At 38.2% G+C, this 22,311-nt stretch overlaps 1 protein-coding gene and 2 long non-coding RNA genes across 10 annotated transcripts in view; 2 read left to right on the forward strand and 1 right to left on the reverse strand.

The window, feature by feature from the left end:
• LOC103476621 (protein kinase C epsilon type-like) overlaps nt 1-22,311 on the reverse strand; it is a 233,349-nt gene that overhangs the window by 70,238 nt on the left and 140,800 nt on the right. The gene's annotated exons all lie outside the window — the stretch shown is intronic.
• Nucleotides 1,440-12,811, forward strand: LOC145555018 (uncharacterized). 2 transcript variants are annotated; one of them, XR_014091067.1, is made up of 4 exons: nt 1,440-2,455; nt 5,950-6,039; nt 6,137-7,278; nt 8,520-12,811. It is a non-coding gene; the product is annotated as an uncharacterized LOC145555018 (long non-coding RNA). The 2 variants fall into 2 exon arrangements; XR_014091066.1 differs by having other exon boundaries at nt 1,464-2,455; nt 6,137-12,811.
• LOC103476620 (uncharacterized) lies at nt 14,855-16,719 on the forward strand. The gene is made up of 4 exons (XR_535513.3): nt 14,855-15,482; nt 15,644-15,727; nt 15,833-15,885; nt 16,215-16,719. It is a non-coding gene; the product is annotated as an uncharacterized LOC103476620 (long non-coding RNA).

A 22,311-nucleotide genomic window follows, 5' to 3' on the forward strand; every position in this document is an offset into this window, starting at 1 on the left:
GCCCTCTATTGCGCATGCGGGACATTTTCAGGTCGTTTGCCCGTTTACACTACAGAACGCATACAAGTCGCATTTACTGGCAGTGTGAACGGCCCCGGCAAAAAAATCGGAATTGCCAAAAAATTGGAATTGAGTCACTTCAGGCTGCAGTGTGAACGCACCCAAAGATAAACTCACAGAATCAGATTGTAGCTATGGTAACAAAACAATCTATGAATAATGTTCTTTGAATTTTTACAAAGTTGAAAGCTTACATTTAAATGTTAAACAATTAAAAATATTTTAATCTATGTATGCTGAAACCATTAAATCAAATTTAGCAGCATTGATAATCTCAATAAACAAATGTTACATTTATGTGTCTATGGTCTATGTTAAAATATTAGCATTTATGAGCTCCTGAAGCCTTATGAAGAACAGAAGGGCAAATAATTGATATTAATTTTAATTGTATTTTTTCATTTATTTTTAAGGCCCCGTTTACACAACAACGATTTCGGGGGAAAACCGAAGAGTTTTGTTGCGTTTGTAGGGTGCATTAACACGAAACCACCGAATGTATTCTCTAACAACGGTACAGATTGAAAACGGGTTCCAGAGTGCGATGTTTCTGAAACGTACCGTTTTCCGTTGTCGTGTAAACCTATAAAACGGATCTTTTCTTCCAGAGAATCCCCAGCTCATGCATAGTATGACACAAAACATGGCAGCTTCCTACAATCCACTGAAGAAGAAACTACTCACAATGCTGGTGTTACCGTTTCCCCATCAGATACGGTTCCCTCAGCGTCTCTTCACCGCTCCGCACCGCCCAGGTGGCAAAATACACGGCTGCTTGTTCAGCGCTCTTATCTAGAGAACTACGGACCAGCCCGGCTCCAGACGAGTTTAACAGGGGGGCATCGACTTATTTTGGGGGGACAAAATGATTATACGTAGCTGAACATAGACAACAACATCAGTAGCATACAGGCTACTTGTTAACAAGCTTAATGTGCTGTATTGATATTAGCTAGTCATCTTTTAGCTATCATCACCTGCATCCAACAGCTTTACTCAACTCAGTCGGTTAGTTCGGGGAAAAAACTGCAGTTATTTATGTTTTGCTGGGTTGCTGCCATGATTCTAACACACACCTGCGCAGCAGCAGGTCTCCTTCGCTGCCTCACAGGTGTAAACCCAGTGCAAGCGTCTCAGCTTTCATGTTGCGGTTGAAGGCGGCTCGGCCCTAATCAGACGCACACAATGCTGTTTTCTCACGCAAATCCACATGCCTTCATGTACAACTTTTTTTTAAACACATGCGCACTTTCAAAGTTTTAAAGAACCTAGCACCAACTAGGCGCAGCGAGAGCATTACACGTTTTCGATGTGTACCGTTACTGTGTAAACACAGATCATAATTAGAACGTTATCGTGTAAACGATCCAACAAAAACTGAACAAAAGTGCCGTTTTTGTTGGATCGTTGTCGTGTAAACGTCCCCTAAGACTAGTTGTGGGTTTAAATACTGTTTCACTGGCAATGTTTTCCTGTATAAAGAGTCAATTTGAGAATTAACATAATTACACAGTAATATTTTTATATTTCCTGTCTGCTTAACATCTTTTACTACAAAAACACGGTGTAGCGCCGGTGGACCGCCTCGGTGTCCTGACTACCAGGTTTAGCAAGTTTTCTGGGGAAAAACCTACACAGGTTAGTTGTTATTTTTATATTTTTATCTGTAGTACCCAAAAATTTTAACTATCACAGGACAAAAAATTGGATTTTCGTCAGCTATTGACACCTTGTTCTGCCGTGCGCATGGAGATTGAGGGCTTTCGGCAAGAGGTTTTTGTCAGAGTCGAACACTGCCAAAAATGGTCAAAAACGCTGTGTGTCCGTGTTCCCCTATCACCCCCCTCCCCTTGTGCCTAGCAGAGGTTTTCGTATTTAAATGAAATTGCTGAGTGCCATGCAAATGCAAATCAACTGTTGAGTTGATTATCTGACACAAGAGCCTACATTAGAAATGAAACAATGTAACACATATTATAAAACTTATATTATGTGTTATAACATTCACCAGCAAAGTTTACACAGGTAGAGACTATTATTTAAATGTAATTCTTTCACTAGTAAGATGCATCCCAAATCTTCCGTTTTTGTTTTGAAAGTTTCATAAAGACAATGTAAGGAAGAAGAGGGAGATGCAGTGTCTGTTGTACATAGGCGTAGGAAGCGGGGGGGACGGGGGGGCATGTCCCCCCCCCCAATATTGGAGAGAGCCACATTCGTCCCCCCCAATAATTTCACCGCAGTTGCGAAGAATTTACAATCTTCTACTCACGTGCTTTTATTTTGAAGGCGCACCACAGCGCATTCAGCAGAGCGCTTCCTCCTCCTCCCCCCTCTGAACGGCTCAGAGTAAAGGCAGCAGCAGGCGGAGTCAGAGAAACTCCGCTTGAATGAGGTAAACGATCTGTCAGGAATGTTGCCATGAATATCGCTCGTTTATAACATCCTCTTGTCAGTTTACTTTCATATATAGAACTAAATATTTTTGGTTAAGCCGTTTTAATTCTGGAATAGTCACATGTCCAAAATTTTACTGCTAACTGTTTAAAGGTTAGCTAGTCTAGTCACAATGATTAGAATGAGACTGAAACAGCAGCGAAATTAGCCTTTTTATTATTTAAAGTGAGCAACACCTGATCATACTCGATCACTTAACATGTATTTATACTATATTATATTATATTATATTATATATTTAGGAGAACAGCAGTGCTAGAATAATGTTGAAAGGTGAAGAAGCTCTGGTGAGGTCTTCATTTAGTTTATTGAAATATGTATGAACTGTTTTTAATTTTTAAATAAACTAAACTATTTTATTATGAGAGGAGCAGATCAGGCATAGGAGAGCCAGGTGGAGTTTGAGTGTGAAGATATAAAATTATATTAATTATAATAAAACCACAAAGGAGAACAGGTGAAGACTGATGTCAGGTTGAGTTCCTTCAACGTTTCAATATTTTTCCACACTGTAAGGGTAATGTTTAGGAGACGATAAGAAAAGGGCTTGAGGAGAGGTTTAAAAATAAATTAGTGAAAGTTTTGTTACACAGTTTTTGTTACACAGTTGAGGTGTATAATAATGTAAACGTAAAAATTGAGTTGTTTAAATTCTCATTCTGTATGATAAAAACATACTTATTATATTTAGTTCACATTCTGACACTGCACATCACTGTAGTGTCTGTTGTAAATCCATGAATCCATGCAGGGACATCAGGCTGCAGCGAGTCAGAGGGAGGCAGAGACAGAAACACATATCCGTAGATATTTTAGTTAAATGTTTGCGGCTGAAAATGATAGGGGAAAAAAAAACATTAGTTTTTTTGTCTCAGTGTTTTTATTGATCATGTTTGGTAAGTTACTGAATGCAGAGCTGGAAGTGAGACTGAGTTAACAGTGAGGAGCTAAGGGTCTGTTAGATGTGAAAAGTATCTTTTTTATTTATTTTGTAGATCAAACTGTTGCACTGATGTAGAGAGATGTTCAAGAAGAACAAAACTTGTTTTTTAGATTTTATTTTTGTTGTATTGAGTTTAAAACTGCCGAGTCCTATTTTATGAGCTGTTTTCTGCTTTGGTTTTAGAAAGAGGTAGAACCGATTCAATTACCAGTCAATTTATATCAATGCATTTTGACCAATAATCAAATGTCTTTTGACCAATAAGATATATCAGAATCTGTTAGCCTGTCTGTGCTACCAGAGTATGTAGCTTTCTAATTGTGAGGCAAATGAAAAGTGAGTGTTCGTCCTGGAATGACGGTCATTATACTATGCATAACTTTAATCTGATTATCGGATTGTAAATAGCAATGTGTTAGATTATTTGTTACTGAAACCAGGGTCAGATTAGAGTAACGCATTACTGAAGTTTGATGGCACAATAGTTTGATATTTCTGCTCAAGCTATTTACTGATCTGTCAGGTTTCTGATATGCGTCCCCCCCATGACAGACTTGTTCCTACGCCCTTGCATACAATATATATTATTCAGTATTAATCATTATTTATTTGTGTCTGTATAGTTATATAAATATGTATTGATATTACTAAATAATTTATTGAATAAATTATGAATAGCTGTGTGCTTTGTAATATGCTCATCATACATCGATATCAGAATATTCCATTCCTATTCTATTGTTATAGCCACTAAGCATATTTAAATATGCTGAACTATGTATTAAAAACATACTTAAATAATACAATTGTTTGTAAATGTAGCTTTGACATATGTTTGAATATGGTTTTCAGTAACAAAAAGCGTGTTTTGATCGATTAAACGCACTGATTCGTCATTTTGCCTGCTAAATACACAAGGCTGAGTGGAGTGGTCTACCGCTCCAAGATGGCCGCCCTAAATCTCGTCAGCGACAATAGGCGAGAGCGGTTCATGAGGCGACTATCGTTATATTATGTCTATGGTGGTAACGAGCATAGACATAATATAATATACATAGATTATAATTGCTTTGTTTGTTTCTTACAGAAAGCGGTCTGTCGTTTTCTTCAGTGGCGGGCCGTGCATTTCACACCTAGGCCTTCAGTAGTGCTCTGTCTGAATCAATTCAACCCTCAATAACTATTTTATGGCTATAAAACTACTGCAAGTATAGCTGCGACAAACATAAAAAAGCATCAAAAATAACCTGATAAAATTGCAATATTATTTAGGAATGTAGCAGCATTTTACTCACCAAAAATCCCGATTATTTGTACACAAAATCCATCCTCCTTTCTTTCCTCAAGAAGATTTCAATTACTCTGTTGTGCAGATTATCCGTGCGTTTCAGTTCCATCATGAAGTCCTTTTCTATCGCATCGAAGCTAATGCTGAAAGTTGAGCCTGCCCTGTCGTATTTCTGGCATAAGTTTTAATTTGCTTAAGGGCTGAGAATGTCCGTTCAACAGAAGCAGTAGACACGGGGATGGTCACCGCCAAACACACAGAAACATAGTTGCTTCTAAGTGTCCGGCAGTGCTTTGATGGCTCGTTACTGCCTTGGTTAGGCAAGTCAAATTTACAAATCCAGTGTGGCTCCAAACACCATGTCGATCAGTGGCAAATAACAAGCACTACCAGCAATACAATTTGCAGCGTTCCTCGGAGCCTTTTAGCCAGGAGTACCGCTCGTAGTCAGTAGACTGAAAGTGGCAGACAAATCCTTTACCCGGTTGTGACAGGCTTGCTTGCTTCGGAGTTGCCCAGCCTTGTTTAACAATGTCCAGCTTTTCTTGAATAGTCCGTTTTGAAAATGGCTTTGACAGTAAATCTCCTGCCAAATCCATTTCTTCTCCTTCAGCCATTGTGGGTTGACAAATCAACACAATATCTTTGCTTGTGCAGCTAGCTACAGATGCAGTTTTCTAGCTCTGGCAGTACACTCTTTGACTATCCAATCAAAGAGTGTGAATACGCTGACGTTTCCGTATGCCTGCTAGAGGGCCTTGGTGTCGACAACTCAAAATCTGATTGGTTGAAGCAACAGTTTGATCGACATTTATTTTATGCTACATGGCCCGCAGAACTGATTGTGAAGGCCTCCAGGCAGATTTCTTTGTCCCTGGCAACAAATAGTGGCTGAAATGTGATTGGTTAAATGCTTAAATATGAAAATACATGTCTGGAAAAAGCTCAACCAGGGGGCTAGCAATGAAAGGAAGCGGACAGACCATTTGGAATTATTTAATTCATGGACAAAATATAATTAACATCAGTCTATGATTCAGATATTTTTAGGCCAGCAGAGAAGGCCTTGCAGGCCTTGACGGCCCACCACTGGTTTTCTTAATGCCGAAGCAAGTGTAGGGTGAGATTTTGTATTGCAATCTCTATTACATGTGATGTTCTGAACTCTTAAAAATACTTGCATCTTCTTTGATTTTTTCAGACCTGAAAAATGGCCAAGCCATACCAGCCAGACCTCAGACCACGGTGCCGAGGAGCTCTTACGGAGTCCACCAGGACGAACAGAAATTCAGTAAGTTATGATTTCACATTTAGTGAATAGTAAAAACTTGCATATTTGTAAGGAAAACTGATCTTCCCTTTATTTTATTTATTTTGTTGTAACGCAGTACAGCAAGGCAGAGTGTGGAACGCAGTAAAGATCTACAAAATGGCGGACGGAGGACGGATCTGAGGACGAAGCCAAGTATCGAGAGCCGTTTTAGCCAAAATTAAATAAATAAATAAATAAATGGGTGAAATAAATCAAAAAATGAAGAAGATGAGTGAAATAAATAAAAAATTGTTAAATAACTTAGCTTTTTCATTAACCCAATTTTTCATTTATTTATTTTTCATATTATCAATTTCTCAATTTCCCTTATTTCATTTATCTATTTTTCATTTAACCATTTTTTAATTTAGCTTTTTCATTAACCCAATTTTTCATTTATTTACTTATCATATTATCAATTTCTCTTTTTCATTTATCCCTTTATCTATTTACCCATTTCTCATTAATCTATTTTTTAAACATTTTTCCATTTCCTTTTTCCATTAACCTGATTTTCTATTTCCCAGTTTCATTAATCAATTTCTCATATATCCCTTTTTTATTTACCCATTTTTCTTTTATTTATTTTTCATTTAACATTTGTTTGAAAAATAGTTTCTTTTCCCATTTTCCAATTTCCCTTATTCATTTAGTATTTGCTTATTTTCTTATTTATCACATTATATTTCCCCGCAAAACTTGGAAAAAATAAATGCAAATGAGGAGAGGCACGTCATCAGGCTACAACTTCCCCAATTGGTTGGTTAGCGTCACACCCATACTTTGCTTCAAGAAAGATGGCGACCTACTAACGGGTTATCAATAAGCTGACGCTCATTAACTTCATTACAAAATAATGTTATTACTCCTGACTTTAGTTTTCGTGTGGCCGCTCAGACAGAACGTGTTTCAGTTGGCGGCTCTCATGGACTCAGAGCTTCACCATCGGGAGTTTTTATAGTTTGGACAAAGCGGCCGCTGAAGTTGGCTTACGATTGAAGGTTCGGGACAGCGTTCGTAGCTACAAGCTGTGATCCAACTATAAGGAGCAGACTTTACTGTACATCGTAAGTGAACTGCAATATCCAGAGGCGGCTCTACGGAGCATGGAGCTGAAAGAATGAGTGGCAAGCTTTGGAGATCTGCATCAGAGGCCATCTTTCAGACATGCACCACTGCTGTCCGTCCAAGATCCTCCGGTTGCCCAGGCGTTACACGGTAGGCTACCGCTGATGTTTGTTTTCCACCTACAGTCATATTTAATCAATAGGGCTCAATTACGATAGCGGAAGGTTTTGAGTTGATCTCGGCAGTAGGTGACAAACTGAACACCTCCAGGATGTTGAGACCAGCACGTCCTCTGATCCAATACATCTTATTAAGGATAAAATTAACAAAACGTCTTCAAATTAATGACCCAACAAAATTAATAATCTCAGTAATTATTGTTTAAACAAGGTGTGTGCATTTCGGTACCATTACAAAAATAAAAAGGGACTCAAAGACCCTGATGAGCAGAGCGAAGTTTAAATTGGCTAATCAGCCACCGCTGTGTTCATGAGAGGAGATGCTTGTTAACCGAGAAATAAATATGAAGCCTGAAAACCTAATAACTTAACGGACTGAATCCTTTGTGTTTTTAGCTAATTTATGCTGGGTTTGTGGGACGCAAGCGGTTGCCACGGCAACAGGTTGATTAAACGACAGGTAAAAGGTAGGAGAGGTTTAGAGTCGATCGCCGTTATTTTACCTTTGTAAACAGACAACCTGAATACAGTGACCTTTAGTTAGGGTACAGAATGGAGAATGGATAAAAGCTGAACTCCTGCTGCAATCTTTGCCTCTCTTGGTTACATCCCTGAGGTGTGCCAACATGCATATAAAGTAAATATGACTATTAATTTAAGTAGTTTTTCGTGGATGTATAATTTGTCCACCTTAGTTTGCCTGTTTTTGGTCAACATGTGCATCAACATTTGGATACTGTTCCTTAGAGGTGGACAGAGGACCCACAATTTATACTCCAGGAATAACAGCAGCACTTCAACATGTTTTTACTCAACGTAAAAAGTAGCTGAATAAGATATTACACAAGAGTAAAGAAGCATTTGGTAAAAAGTTTATCAGTACTGAGTAACTGATCAAGTCATCAATTATTTCATATCTTAAAAAAAGAAAATTAAAAATGTGTTTAAATAATAGTGATGCTTCATAATACAATGACTTGAGTAAAAGTAAAAAGTTCAGCATAGTAAGAGTATTCCTAAAAGTTCATTTGAGTTTCAAAAAGTTACTCAACTATATTTGAGTAAATGTAATTAGTCACTCCTAAACTCTGCCCTTCTGAGGGAATAGGAGGAGGAACTGTTAAGGAAATAAATTAATCTTGATATTAAACATTGTTTCAATTAATAAATGAATCATAACACCCAGAACATATTCTGTTATGTTTATTCAAGGGTGAAGGAACAGAATGACTGGAGTTTCTGGCTGAGAGGGACCAGGGCTGACACGGCGAACAGTGAGGAGAACCGTCTGCACTGTGAGCAGCACCAGAACTCCTGATGGGTCTCCTTCAGGAAGAAGCAGAGAGACGGCCGACCTCCACAGAGAAGAGTTCACCCAAACATCAGAGGAAAAATGAATGCTGGTGCTCAAACAGAGCAGCCTCTTTTCTTAAACCCAACACACACAGGGTGTTGTGGCCCTGATTAAAAACCTGCTAACTTCAATTTAACTGAAAAACAGAACATCCAGAAATGTGATGAACTTCAGCTATAAAGTGAAAATGACACAGTGAGATGAAAACATTTGCCTATATCACTCTGTTATACAGAGCATTAACATTTTACATTTTAAAGTGTTTGTTCCAGAGCACCTGATACAAACGATAGCATTAGCTCATCCATCAGACATTTACTGAGGCCAGGTGTGACAGAAGGAAACACCTGTAACATGCAGGGCAGACAGACCTGAGGACTGACTGGTTAAACTATTTCACTGACACTTCAGATTGCAGATTTCCATTTGAAGGCGTCCGTAAATGAACACAATCATTATTCAATAAATCAACCTGTGTAAAATAACTGCTAGGGTTGCTATTAAGAACCCAATATGTCATGTTTGTTCATTTCTACGTTGTCGTACATACAAGGTACTCCACTCACTGTTTAACTTCATGTTGAAGAATGTTCAGTGTAATGAAACCAAAAAATAAAACGGGTCCAAAACTTTCAATCTGTAATCTATTTTTGTAGCTTTGTTCAATTAAGATTGTTTCGTTTATTTTAAGCCACAAACAAACGATCCATTTTATTGTCTGGGACGTGAAAACATGAGATTTGATTAAATTAGAACTTCACAGATTAGAAGGAACACAGATTTCATAATAAAACATTTTGTTTATTCAAAACAGTAAAATACAGACGGTTCATGCATATCAATGCTATAAGAACAGCCACATTTTTCTTAAATGAAAGTGTCATCAGTGCATTTGGCCGAGTGTTCCTGCTCCAGACAGGTGAAGGTCTCTGGTCATCCTGAAGCTGTGAGCCCACTGGGAGTCTGAAGGGAAACACTGAGACCAGAGGCCTGCAGGATGGTCTGCATCTGAAAACATACATGATGGAAACATTAATGAATGTGCTGCGCCAAAAAGCTGTACTTTTGACCTGGTGGCGATGGTACCAGTTATGATGACCTAAATATGAGAAGCTTCAGACTGACAGAAGTTGGGTTAAAGCCACATCTTGTGAAGTTGGGATAGTTTTCCTCCAACAGGATCCAGAGGAATCACAACAAACCAGAAGTTGGACTAGAATTTATTTCAATGTCATTTGCGGTCAGCTTCTCATTTTCAACAGTGGAGTTTAAAAGTTGAAAGGTTATTTTGGAGAGTTTTATCACATCAATATTTCTACTAAATAAATAGCATGTTTGATACAGGAAAAGCCTCTCAGACTCAAAGCAAGATGCCAGAGCACACAAAACTTAAAAAAAATATTAATTTAATTTCACATAATTATCGCGGTAGAAGCCATTTGTTTGTTACTTAATAACAAACACAGATTTGTTTGTTATTAAACAAACAAATCTGTTTGTTTAATAACAAACAAATGTTCAAACTTATGTTCAAAGATAAGTGACAGGAGAAACTGTTACTGACACCTTCCGGTTCCGGTAGATGATGGCGCCTGTGTGTGTTCTGGCTGCCGCTCGCCTGCTAAAATGTCGCTTTTTTGCAATTTGTCTGTTTGTGTTTGCAGTCTTATCAATTCTGATGGACAGCGTTTGTGTGAGTGCAATAAGGACTTATAATCGTGACTCTCTTTTTGATATTAAAGAGTCCATGGAAAGCCTCTTCTACGACTGGGACAGCTACAAACAAACTTTTCCACCTCCGTTTGTGTGTCCCCCAACCTCCCGTGAGTACCTGGCGTTGTGGCGACGTCCAGGGAATCCGAAAAGGAGGAGAAGAGGCTGTCGAGCGGGTATCCAGGTTCGGATTAGGCGTGGCATGCGGCGTATGATCCATGCTAATCGGAGCTACAGGTGGTTGCGTCGGATCCCACTCGTATGCGGCCTTGCAGATGGGGGTGCGGTCCTCGCCTCCTACCCAGGTCATGGAGATGGACGTGGACATTACAGTGAACGACGTGCCTGGGTTCAGGGTCCTTTGCGGCGTTTCTTTCATGTGACAGGAGAACGGTGTCGGCCATACCGGTACCGCTGTTTGCCACGTGACCATGGGAGATGTCTCCAGCTTATCCCGATGAATGCAGCTGACTGGACTTCGGATTTGACTTCTTCGTCATTGCAAAATCGGATTGGACTACTGAATGCTCGTTCTATTTCGAATAAATCTTTCTCTATTAATGAACTCCTTGTTAGGAAAAGTTTGGACTTCCTTTTCCTCACAGAGACGTGGCAGAGGGAAAATGAATTTGTCCACTTAAATGAACTCTGTCCTGCTGGTTACTTGGCAGTAGGTAAACCTCGCTCTGGACGCCGCGGAGGAGGATTGGCTGTTGTGCACCGTGACTGGTGCACATGCAGACTGTCAGAAACAAGCCACATCACCTCTTTTGAAATCCTTATGATGGAAGTTGGTTTCTCAGATACATTTTATATTATCTTGATATATCGCCCTCCTGGCTCTGCTGGGACTTTTCTTCAGGATTTTACTGACTTTTTATCTTCTATTATTACATTGGGAAAGGTCTTGATTGTGGGTGATTTTAATTTACAGATTGATGATGTTACTTCTATTCCAGCAAGAGACCTTATATCGCTGACAGAGACGCTTAATTTTACACAGTATGTCTCAGGTCCCACACACAACAAGGGTCATACGTTGGACCTGGTATTTGCATTGGGTTTGCAAATTACCAATGTGTGTGTGGAGGATGTGTTTCTGAGTGACCATTACTGCGTTCTCTTTGACCTGATGGTGCCGTCTGAACCTCGGCCTGTATTTACTGAGGTAAAGAGGAGAATCATCACGGAGGCGACAGCCATGCTTTTTTGTGATAAATTTGATCCTTCACTTCTTAATAATTTCACTGAAATGGACAGTTTTGTGAATGGTTTTAATACCCTATGTGCTGGTATTTTAGATCAAGTAGCGCCAGTTAAAGCTAGGAAGGCAATACGGGAAAGATTTTGTCCTTGGATAAATGATGAAATTAGGTCTCTGAGGAGAACATGTCGCCAGACTGAACGTTTATGGAAATCTACTAAATTGGAGGTCCACAGGCTGCATTTAAAGGACTCCATATTGTTCATAAACAGGAGGATTGAGGAGGCCAGGGCAAGTTATTTTAAGTGTCTAATAGCTTCAAATAAAAGAAATCCTAAGGTACTCTTCGATACTATTAGCTCTCTTGTCTCACCTGTTGCTGTAAATGTCCATAACTCGGCAATTACTTGTGACGAGTTCCAGCAATTCTTTATTGATAAAGTTAAAGTAATAAAGGACAGCTTGCCGCCTTGCCATAATACTCAGCTTTTTGAACCTCCTACTCAAAGCTGGACCTCATTTGAGCCCGTCACTGTGGAAGACATTTTCACCATCATTAAAAACATGAAGCCGTCCTCTGGTATTTTAGATGTTCTACCTTTTAAACTATTTATGAGGGTTTTTGATTCCATTGGGCCCTACATTACAAAAATGTTTAACATGTCTTTGCTTACTGGTGTGTTTCCATGTCTTTTTAAACATGCCATTGTGGAGCCAAAGTTAAAGAAACCAGGACTGGACTCTTTTGAATTAAACAATTACAGACCAATATCAAAAACTTCTTTCTTGGCTAAAGTCCTGGAAAAGGTGGTCTGCATCCAACTTAGATCATTTCTAAAGGCCAATGACATTTATGACACTTTTCAATCAGGGTATCGTGAGTTTCACTCCACTGAAACAGCCCTGGTGAAGGTATTCAGTGATATCATGATGGCAGCTGACACCGGTAAATGTTCTGTACTGGTTTTATTGGATCTGTCATCGGCGTTTGACACAGTGGATCATAGCATCCTGATAAACAGGCTCCAACATCTGGTTGGGATGTCGGGCTGTGTTTTGAAATGGTTCACATCTTACCTGCTTCGTAGAACTTTTAGTGTGTCAGTGGGAAATGTAGTATCTGACCCTGCAGGGCTTTTGTGGGGTGTGCCGCAGGGATCGGTCTTGGGACCTGTTCTGTTCCAGCTGTACCTACTTCCTTTAAGCAGGGTCATTCAGAAGTTTAGTGAGGTGTCTTATCACCTGTATGCCGATGACCTTCAATTGTACTGCTCTTTTGAGCCTGGTGAGTTGCATAAACTTAGCACTCTCACCAGTTGCTTGGCCGAAGTGACAAAATGGTTCACTGAAAACAGCTTATTATTGAACTCTAGCAAGACTGAGACCTTGATTGTTGCTCCTGATAGTGCTGTGCCTGGAATTAAGCAGCATCTTGGAAACTTGAGCTGCACAGTTAAAAGTAACCTGCGCAACTTGGGTGTCTTCATGGATGGAGCAATGTCCATGGAGCGGCACACAAATCAGCTTGTTAGAAACAGTTTTTTCCAAATTCGGAACATTTCTAAACTCCGTAAAATGGTGACTCACGGTGAACTTGAGATGATTGTTCATGCTTTTGTCTCATCGAGACTGGATTATTGTAACAGCCTGTTTACATGTCTTAATAAGAGGGAGTTAATGCGTCTGCAGGTAGTACAAAACTCTGCTGCACGATTGCTCACCTGCACCCACAGGAGGGAACATATCACGCCCATCCTCAAACGCCTGCACTGGTTGCCTGTGTCTTATAGGATGTACTACAAAATCTTGGTACTGACTTTCAGAGCTCTTCATGGACAGACGCCAGACTACATTAAGAACCTCCTACAGCCTTATGTTTCGACTAGGAACCTCAGGTCGTCGAACCTGAACTTGTTGACGGTTCCTCGGACCTTTCTTAAGACTCGTGGAGACAGATCTTTTAAAGCTGTGGCGCCTCGCCTATGGAATGAGCTACCTTGCACCATTCGATCTCTACATTGTATAGACACTTTTAGGAAACAACTTAAGACCCACTTTTTTAATCTTGCTTTTTAATGTAATATTGTGTTTTAATGTTGGTATGTTTGTTTTAATTTGTTTTCAATTGTTTTTATTTTTATAAATTGTGCAGCACTTTGTGACTCTGGTCTGTGAAAAGTGCTATAGAAATAAAGCTTACTTACTTACTTACTTACTAATAAAATGTAGTCGCAGACGAACGAGGTAGTCCAAGTTTGTCGTTTATTGAACGTTCAGAAACTACAGCAGCTGTGATGCATCCCAGCAAAGGTAAACAAAGGTAGAAACAAGGCGATTGACTCTAAACATCTCCTAACTTTTTAATGTAATTTAACCAACCTGTTGCCGTGGCAACCGCTTGCGCCCCACAAACAGCAGAGATTAGTTAAAAACACAAAAGATTCAGTCCGTTAAGATATCAGGTTTTCAGGCTTCATATTTACTGCTCTGCTCATCAGGGTCTTTGAGTCCCTTTTTATTTTTGTAATGGTACCGAAATGCACAGAAATGCACACACCTTGTTTAAACAATAATTACTGAGATTATTAATTTTGTTGGGTCATTAATTTGAAGACGTTTTGTTGATTTTATCCTTAATAAGATGTATTGGATCAGAGGACGTGCTGGTCTCAACATCCTGGAGGCGTTCAGTTTGTCACCTACTGCCGAGATCAACTCAAAACCTTCCGCTATCGTAATTGAGCCCTATTGATTAAATATGACTGTAGTTGGAAAACAAACATCAGCGGTAGCTTACCGTGTTACGCCTGGGCAACCGGAGGATCCTGGACGGACAGCAGTGGTGCATGTCTGAAAGATGGCCTCCGATGCAGATCTCCAAAGCTTGCCACTCTCATTCTTTCAGCTCCATGCTCCGTAGAGCCGCCTCTGGATATTGCAGTTCACTTACGATGTACAGTAAAGTCTGCTCCTTATAGTTGGATCACAGCTTGTAGCTACGAACGCTGTCCCGAACCTTCAATCGTAAGCCAACTTCAGCGGCCGCTTTGTCCAAACTATAAAAACTCCCGACGGTGAAGCTCTGAGTCCATGAGAGCCGCCAACTGAAACACGTTCTGTCTGAGCGGCCACACGAAAACTAAAGTCAGGAGTAATAACACTATTTTGTAATGAAGTTAATGAGCTTCAGCTTATTGATAACCCGTTAGTAGGTCGCCATCTTTCTTGAAGCAAAGTATGGGTGTGACGCTAACCAACCAAATGGGGAAGTTGTAGCCTGATGACGTGCCTCTCCTCATTTGCATTTATTTTTTCCAAGTTTTGCGGGGAAATATAATGTGATAAATAAGCAAATACTAAATGAATAAGGGAAATTGGAAAAAGTAACTATTTTTCAAACAAATGTTAAATGAAAAATAGATAAAAGAAAAATGGGTAAATAAAAAAGGGATATATGAGAAATTGATTAATGAAACTGGGAAATAGAAAATCAGGTTAATGAAAAAAGGAAATGGAAAAATTGTTAAATTAAAAAATAGATTAATGAAAAATTGGTAAATAGATAAAGGGATAAATGAAAAATAAGTGAAAAAGAGAAATTGATAATATGAAAAGTAAATAAATGGAAAAATTGGGTTAATGAAAAAGCTAAATTAAAAATGGTTAAATGAAAAACAGATTAATGAAAAATGGATAAATGAAAAATAGATAAATGAAATAAGGGAAATTGAGAAATTGATAATATGAAAAATGAATAAATGAAAAATTGGGTTAATGAAAAAGCTAAGTTATTTATTTAACAATTTTTTTTATTTATTTCACTCATTTTCTTCATTTTTTGATTTATTTCACCCATTTATTTATTTAATTTTGGCTAAAACGGCTCTCCGTAGTCAAGAAGCCGGTATGTATAATCACTGCATTGATTCCCAGTCGGGAACCAACCATTACACAGTCGTGTAATGGTTGGTTGAGAATAATTTGAACTTATTTACTTATGTATTTTTGAGAAAGCGATATATTTGCTACAATATTTTTTATTAAATTTTACATTTATTTCCACAGACTTCACAGAATTAGTCACATTTGTGTCAATCAGACTCTTCTGGAACGTTCTGACGTCCGTGATGAGGACAGAGATGCAACTATGTGAGTATCTGCTATTTTAGAATGTTGATATTTTATGCTTCAACATTGTTTATGTACATAATGTAATTATGCTATGTATTGACAATGCACAAAAATGTTTTCCAGCTGCATCCAGGACCTACTGCCAGTCATCCAGATGTAGCTAAAGAAAGAAGCAGGTAAGATTTATTACTAGAGATGTCACAATTCCTTGAATGATTAAAGTACTGTGATTTATTAAAATCCATCAAAGCAAATTATCTGCCTCAGTTTGTTGAACTATGTTTTACTATTTATTACCAACTGCTTTTAATTCTTTTTTTCTTCCAATTGATTCCAAGTGTTTTCTCTTTTTCATTAAAGTTTTTATTTTTTGTAAGAATGTTTGTTTGTTTTAATGTCTTATGTGTGCATACTAAGCTGGAAGTTGCCAAACAATTTCACTGTAGTTTCATAATGACTAAAAAATGCCTGTAGCTCATAATGATTGTCTGTCCTGTGTTAACAGCTGATGGAGGAAGGCAGAGAGTACTGGCAGCAGAGGAGGTGGCATTCTGGGAGGATGGCAGCTATGAGGCGGTGTCAGGATGGATCCCAAGTTCCTCCAACCAGGAGCTCAGTGACATCAGGACTACAAGACAGAAAGAGACGTCAGGTCCACGCTACAGGAGATGTTGGGCCTGTCCTGAACGCAGCAGTTCATGTTTGGAAAAAACACAGCCAGATGGTCCAGAAATGGACAAGCATCTATGTCTTATTTTGTGTGCAAACAGTAAAAAAAATAAAATGAAATAAAGAAAAAACTTCTGTCTCTTTTATGTTCCTCATATATGAACACGTTGCATATAAGCAATATCAAATGACGGCATTTATTTTTTATATAGATTTTTTAAAATACAGCATTAAAATTTTCAATGATTGGGGCGGGGTTTATTTATAAAGACATAAGTGCTATCCAATGGGCACACATCAACCAACCAATCACATGCCAATGATGAACTGTGATGTCATTGTTTTTCATCCAATGACTGAGAATCAACGTGGGTCTGCTGAAGCGCCTTTGCATATGCTAGGCCAGTGGTCCCCAACCCCCGGTCCACGGCCCGGTACCGGTCTGTGGACCAATTGGTACAGGGCGCGCAAGAAATAATTAAATAATTAAACAAGTGATGCTAGCAAAGCTAGCTGTACTGAGAGATGTTGCATCTGCGATGAAAGGAGTTTGTCACTCATTCGCTGAATTATTGTGTGGAGGTGTTGACTGAGGTTTCGCAAATAAGGGATAACGCTGTGACCAAAGTGCAATATAGTAATTCAGGAGCGATCAGATTCTTCTGGACGAATCTTTACTAAGGTTAATAGGACTGAAGCCTTATTGCGTGTGTACACTGCAGTTATTATTTTATTTCACATTGGCGAATAAATAAAAAAAGAACGTAAGAACACAGAGCATGCTCACTCTTTGTTTCCGCTACCTGTCATGGTGGCAGACATTGCAGCAGGAGGAAGGATGAGAACAGTCACCTCCTTCTGCTCGGTTACTTCTTGCTTATAGACAGTGTTCATAGATGAGCGTTGTTTAGCGTTAATTGCTACGTTTAATAGTGCAGACAGCTGTGGCTTCTGACATTGGCAATATGGGCAACCGCCCAGGGCGTTATATTTTTTAGGGTGGCAGAAGACCTCTGTGGATCGTAGCAGAGAGATGAAAGCAAAACAGAATGAAGAGTTTTAATTGATTGGCTAAATTTATTTCAGCTCTGAGTATTTAATATCTAGGTGTTTTTATGGGGATGTGGATCTTTCAGATAAATTTCAGAAGCAATTTTGATAGGTGCACTTAATTTCATTGTGTCATGTAGTGCGGGGTGCTGATTTGGTCTCGGGTTCGGTGTTCTAGACTACAACTCTGCTACGTGGCTCCTTGGTTCCATGTCCTCCCCTGCCAGTTGGATTTCTTTCAAAATTTTTATTTTGCCACTGGTGGCAAAAAAAGTGAAGTTCATGCTATGTTAGAACAGGAGACAAGATGCTTCCATCCCTGAAATTATAATGCATAGAATCACATATCTAAGTCTAAACTATGTTACAAAGTAAACACAATAAAAACATGCTTTATCTGTGGCGTTCATTAAAATGGCACATTTCTGATATATTAAAATTAAATATGATCGGTTCACTTAATGATATTAGTGATTAGGTAATGCATTCACCAAGTACTTTTAATACTCAAGTATTTTTAAAAGCTGTTACGCATGAGGGCGCACAGAGCCTGACTTTGACGCAGCACAGGCGCACACATTGCTCATGGTTACGCATGCAGCTGGTGGATTCATGTCAAAACAAACCCCAAAATGAGTAGCCAACACGTGTCCTGTCATAAGGAGGATTCCTTATGACAGGACACGTGTTGGCTACACATCCGTTGCTTTAGATTTAATCTCCGAGTTGACCAGTCAGAAATATCCCAGAAAGAATACAGACATGTCAAAATGAGCTCAAGTTGCGCTCTGGTTATTATTGGATGGGGAAAAGCCATTTCGGTAACACTTTATTTGAAGGGGGGTGAATAAGACTGACATGACACTGTCATAAACATGACATAACACCTGTCATGAATATCAGTAAGTCTTCATGAATATTTATGACTGTTGTCATAAAGTGTCATTCGGTAAATCATGACATTTTTAATACAAAGTTGACATTATTCAAAATGTCTTTGTTATGACAACTTGACATTTATCTAGACAAAATGTATCTTATGACAACTTGAAATTTATATAGACATAAATATCTTCATTATTACAACTTGACATTAATCTAGACAAAAATGTCTTTGTTCTGACAACTTGTTAACCAAGAATTATATGTCATAAATATGTCATGATAGTCGTCATGATTTAATTGTTATTACACTATCAAAAGCTTTAACAAAACAGCGATTAATATTCCCATTACCTGAAATAAAGCAAAACAAGTAGGACCAACAACAAAGACTTCATTAAGCTTTATTACACTGTCAAATGATTTAATAACAGTCAATAACAATTTCTTTTACATCAAGAAAAGTAGAACAAGTAACACCAGTTATAAAGATGTCATTAAGTGTCATTACAGTGTCATTAATATTATCTCTTACCTCAAGTAAAGTGAAACAAGTAACAGTTATGAAGATGTCATTAAATGTTATTACAGTGTCATTAATATTAACTTTTACCTGAAGTAAAGTGAAACAAGTAGCAATAGTTATGAAGATGTCATTAAGTGTTATTACAGTGTCATTAATATTAACTCTTATCTCAAGTAAGGTGAAACAAGTAGCAATAGTTATGAAGATGTCATTAAGTGTCATTACAATGTCATTAATATTAACTTTTACCTCAAGTGAAACAAGTAGCAATAGTTATGAAGATGTCATTAAGTGTTATTACAGTGTCATTAATATTAACTCTTATCTCAAGTAAGGTGAAACAAGTAGCAATAGTTATGAAGATGTCATTAAGTGTCATTACAATGTCATTAATATTAACTTTTACCTCAAGTGAAACAAGTAGCAATAGTTATGAAGATGTCATTAAGTGTTATTACAGTGTCATTAATATTAACTCTTATCTCAAGTAAGGTGAAACAAGTAGCAATAGTTATGAAGATGTCATTAAGTGTCATTACAATGTCATTAATATTAACTTTTACCTCAAGTGAAACAAGTAGCAATAGTTATGAAGATGTCATTAAATGTCATTAGTGGCTACTATAAAAACTTAATCCGTACATGCACAGGTTTCACACTAGGTGGTTAAAATATACAGATATTGACATTTTGTACATGCAACTCTTCATATTGTAACAGTGAATATGAAGTAAAATCTTTCCCAAATATTGCTTCTTTCAGAATAAGAATTATTTTCTGTATTCTGGCTAAAAGAATGCTTGTGGATTAGTTTGTAAAACACTTTGAAGTTTTCTACAACTTCTTTAAATTTAAGACCACGTTGTTGTGGCACTGTTCAGGTGTATTTTTGAAGTGGACATGTTAAGTGCATTTTTAAATAAGAAATGTAAAATATGATAAAAATAAATGTTTGTGTTTATTTGATTCCTATTCAAGACACTTTGATAAGAATGACTATATATGCAATATAGGTGGCCTTTGCTTGCATTTTTGGTTGGTGGTGTGCCTCGTGATTTTTTCAATTAAAACAATGTACCTTGGTTCAAAAAAGTTGAAAAACACTGTATTAGGTGTCAAACTTCGGCTTCTTTTTAAACAGGAGGTCTGGCCATTATAACTTGTGTTAGGTTGGCCCCACAATATGGAAGATTTCTTCTTCACCAACAGACTGCACGCCTGTTCGTGCACTGCTGCCTCTCACTGGTGGAGATGGTGTATTGCACTACTTAAAACAGCCTCAAATAATGTTTCAAATGCTAAGTTCATAAGTGCTTTGTAGACATCTTGTTGTAAAACTTTAGGATCAATTAAATTAAGAAATTGAAGACTAAACAACATGGCAGAGCAATATAATATTACCACATAAAACTAATTTTTAAAGTTTAAACGGTAATACTTTTTATAACAAATTTATGTCAGATCATGATTTCTTGGTTAATGTCAAGTTGTCATAACAAAGACATTTTTGTCTAGGTTAATGTCAAGTTGTCATAACAAAGACAATTCTGTCTAGGATAATGACAAGTCACCATAACGAAGACAATTTTGTCTTGGTTAATGACAAGATGTCATAATGAAGACATTTTTGTCTAGATTAATGTCAAGTTGTCATAACAAAGACATTTTTGTCTAGATTAATGTCAAGCTGTCATAAAGACATTTTTGTCTAAATTAATGTCAAGTTGTCATAACAAAGACATTTTGAATAATGTCAACTCTGTATTAGAAGTGTCATGATTTACCAAACGATACTTTATGACAACAGTCATAAATATTCACGAAGACTTATTCATGTTCATGACAGGTGTTATGTCATATTTATGACGGTGTCATGTCAGTCTTATTCACCCCCTTCAAATAAAGTGTTACCACCATTTCATAACATTATTGGTCGAATGTGGTGTCAATCAAAAGTGGGGGCTGTAGGCTGCCCAATAATATTTACAAGCCACCGTCTTCTTAATAGGGTATATGCCACGAGAGGTGGTGACGTATTTCCGTTTGAATTTATGCCACATAGATTGGTTCCGGGTCCTGCTTGCTCCTATTGTTTTTACCCAAAGCTGCAAGATCTCTACTATGAAAAAGACGCAAAACTTAAAATATCTGTGAGCTACTGGTACAACAACCGAGTTTTGTGGTGTGTCGTTGTGTCCAGTGTGTGTGTTGTGTCCAGCCGGTACCATCCAGTGCTTAGTTTTTTTCATTTTCCTGCTGATAGAGGCGACAGCGGACTGTAGCCAGAACTTAGCCACTACAGCTAACTCCCGGTTTGTAGCTGCCTGCTATTTCAAAGCTTGAGGATATTGAAGATCCAGCGTCAGAAATGGGAAACCGGAGGTTAAAACGTGCTTTGTTCACTGGAATAATTTGTTGGAGGAAAATAATACCGGAGGAAATCCACTGCTACAGGAACAGGCTGAGAACAGAGGCAGCGATTCGGCACAAGGTAAGTCAATACGTGTGTTGATGTTTGCATTTGTGTTATACGGAGTATGAAATTATTTTTAGGCAACTTGTAACAGTCATTATGCTGTTTGGTTCCTAGAGATGAGAAGGTATCACCACAAGGGGGTGCCTATTTCCTTTGTTGTTGCACTATTGTACAGAAGAACTAGTCTTCCATTTTTGTTGTAGAAGATAGGTGATGATGAGGTGCAGAGCGGTAAACTAACGTTACTTTTCTCATGTATGGAAATATAATGCTTAGTACCGTGGAGATCTGGCTTTATGTGGACGAAGTTAAATAAATTGAAAGTGTGGAATACTTCAAAAGTGCGTCCTGCTGCTTTGGGTTAGAGTGGCTAACCACCACTGCTAACTCCTCCTCCAACCTCTCGCCGCACCGTCACAATTGGCGCCCGAACAGGGACTTGAACCCTGGACCCTCAGATTATTATTATTATTATATTATTATTATTATTATTATTCACAGTTATTCACACGGGTTATTCACAGGAGGCACATATGGTGTTGAGGTGGCCACAGGAGCTGCAGGAGACTGTTGTGCAGAAGGTCCACCAGACTCACAGGAATTAACCCTGTCTAGATGATCCAGCATTTTCTGTTGCAGGGACAATGTATTTTGAAGGACATCCCTCAGCTGCTGGACGTCATCCTTTAATTCTTGTACCTGCTGACAGAGGTCTGGAGCCCTCTGATGTGGTGGTACAGATTGAAGAGACTCAATGTCTATGTCAGAGTCAAAAACAGAAAAATCTGGTTCAAATGCCATTTTGTTTTGTTTAACCTTTATGGTAGTGTCCAAAATAAATGCAACATTCACAGCAGAAAACCTCAGGATTATGAACAAAAACGTTTGTTTTCTTTAATGTTCAGTTTGTTTTGCTTTTATTTTTATCAGCAGTAGGGCTCATAGGCCAGCAAATGTCCAAATATAAAATATGAAATCTTCTTAAACAGATTATCAAAC

Source organism: Poecilia reticulata, chromosome 15, assembly GCF_904066995.2.
Source record: "Poecilia reticulata chromosome 15, P_reticulata-male-v2, whole genome shotgun sequence".
NCBI lineage: Eukaryota > Metazoa > Chordata > Actinopteri > Cyprinodontiformes > Poeciliidae > Poecilia > Poecilia reticulata.